The sequence below is a fragment of the Penaeus vannamei genome, chromosome 20 (assembly GCF_042767895.1).
Source record: "Penaeus vannamei isolate JL-2024 chromosome 20, ASM4276789v1, whole genome shotgun sequence".
Classification (NCBI taxonomy): domain Eukaryota; kingdom Metazoa; phylum Arthropoda; class Malacostraca; order Decapoda; family Penaeidae; genus Penaeus; species Penaeus vannamei.
Genome location: NC_091568.1, coordinates 19,373,019 through 19,375,518, shown reverse-complemented (window position 1 = coordinate 19,375,518; position 2,500 = coordinate 19,373,019). Strand labels below are relative to the sequence as shown.

The 2,500-nt window shown below is 43.8% G+C and overlaps 1 protein-coding gene across 2 annotated transcripts in view; it reads right to left on the bottom strand.

Moving 5' to 3' along the window:
• The window catches only part of LOC113809670 (caveolin-1), a 30,445-nt gene that overhangs the window by 21,619 nt on the left and 6,326 nt on the right, over window positions 1-2,500 (bottom strand). The gene's annotated exons all lie outside the window — the stretch shown is intronic.

Sequence of the window (2,500 nt, the reverse complement as noted above, 5' to 3'; positions counted from 1 at the left end):
GCAAAAAGGGCGTCGCTGTCTCGAGGGCGCCGCCACGCCGTTCGCGGGTGAAGCGGAGCGCGACCACTCGGGCGCGAGAGACGGGCGCACAAGGTAACGACGGCTTCCCCACTTTCAAACGGGCCGTCCACTTGTTTACTCTTTATTGAACTCAGAAATAAACACTTCTGTTTAGTATGATTCTACTATGTACTGTACGTGTCTGTGCTGATGTCATTCAATAGCTGCATGTTGGAATGGTTAGTTCTGCAGCGCAACATGTGCCTAAATGTTTGGTAATCACCGTAAAATGATGTAATAAAACTACGAAATGCTCTGCCTGATTCTTATTTTTCATGCAAATAGAAAAAAGTCTAAATTGTCTTTTTTTCACGCTTTCCCAACTTACATTTTCAAAAGAATTCGGCCGCGACTTCTGGCTCTTCGTCCAAAGCCGACATTCATTTCGCGGGCGATGGAGCGTCGGCGCCTCCCCGTCGGGCCGACGACGCGCGCCTCGACCGACGGCGTGACGCTCGCGCTTCGTTTGGCGCAAATGCAAAGAATATCATGATCAAACAAAATATATTGCACACGGAGACAATGACCCACATGTCGTCATGCACCGATCGTGTAATAATCTGCCGTTAATCACGCCAACGCCGCCTCGTTGCAACTACGCATTTATGTAACCACGATGTTTAAATCAGCATTCATCTATCTTATTTTTTTACTTTATCTGTTTTTTGTCTTTTTAGATCTTTTAAAGAATTGATTAACGAACGCTTACTTGCATTAACAAAATGTCAAGTCATAGAAAGATAAAAATCAATCACTTTCAAGTCTCAACTTTTGAGACTACTCCGACTCCAGCCCCTTTGGCCCTGACTACGAAACTATTTACCTTGACTATATATTGCGTTACACATCATGCGACTGCTGTTATTACTTCTACTCTCACCACCACTGCTGTAAACTATCTAATTACTACTACTTCTACCACTGCTACCTTGGTTTCTACTATCATGACACCACTACTAAGGCCAAGTCAGCTGGACTGCTGCTTTGAGTCCCCCCGCCGCCACGCCCCGGACGCGCCGGCGAAGACACGGGTGCCCCGCCCCCTTCCGCTTGTTTATTTCGGCGTCACGGATAAACACGAGGTTTTCGTGCCAGGCGGACGCCGTGTAACGCACTATTGATTTCAGACTCCATAACATAGAAATATTTTTTTAGCTTGTGTTTGAAATGGGATATTTTTTCCCTATTTCTTTCGGGTTTCTGTTGCTTAGCTTCGTGTCCCCCTTCCTTCGTTTGGCATTGTGACGGCAAATACTTTCCCATTGAAAAGATTGCTTCGCCTTCTTATGCATTTACAGTTTTGTATTTCCCCGATATGTTATTCTTTACTAAATATGTTTGTTCTACCTTTCCGACAACTCATGTACACGAATACTGTTACCAGGCCAACGCCTAAGCATGTTTCTGGTACTAACTGTACTTCAGCTTAACATTCACTTCAAGTTTTCACTCGACTGGCATGCGTGATGGGATAGTGAACAAACTTATATTTCATTTCTTTTTGTGATGATCGCTTTTGTCACGTTCATCCTGAATCCATCACTCGCTCCCAAACCTTGTATTAGTGACGTCACACATTCCCAGCTTTTGCCCCTGTGTTACCCTTTAACGCTGCCGCTCCCTCGCGCTCGTCCGACCCGGGGGCGACCCTGACACCTGCTGCTGCTATTACTACTACTACTACTACTACAGTAGTAGTAGTAGTTCTTTCACTTGGCATTTTCACCTTTCAATACTCTCTTTTGGTCTCTTTCTCGTGTCATGGACTGCCAATGCGTAGGGTGTCTGGCTATAAATACAGCTGAACAGTTGGGTTTCATGGAAACACTTTCATTCAGTCATTTTAAAAAAATTCATGGATGGAAAAGGAAATGTATATATCTATATGCATACATAATATATATATATATATATATATATATATATATATATATATATATATATATATATATATATATGTACATATACATATTCGGGCCCTGGCCACGGCCCCTGCCACGAAAAAAAATAATCAATCCTCATCCAACTGAACCGAAAACAAGAGATCCGGCCACAGAGCTATATATTAACAACATTCATACCGTAAAACCATAAACCCAAACCAGATACCTACTTAAGTTCACTTTTTCTCAGCAACCACAAGGAGTTGGGGGCTTATTAGGAAGGTCTCAAGGTCCTGCGTGGCTTAGGCTCTGGCGTTACGATAAGGGGTCCCAATAAGGAGTCAGGACGCGGAAACCCAGACCCCTTAAATACACCCCTAAGCAACGGCAAGGGTTACAGAGGTGATCCAGGGTGCTATAGAAAGCTATCACAGAGTAAATGAGAATGGATATGGTTTGAGTACTCGTATACCCCTTATATACCCCTGAAACATTCCTAAACAATGGAGTAAGTTAGGGAAGGCTATGGTAGAGTAGAGGCGATTGGGCACGGTTTG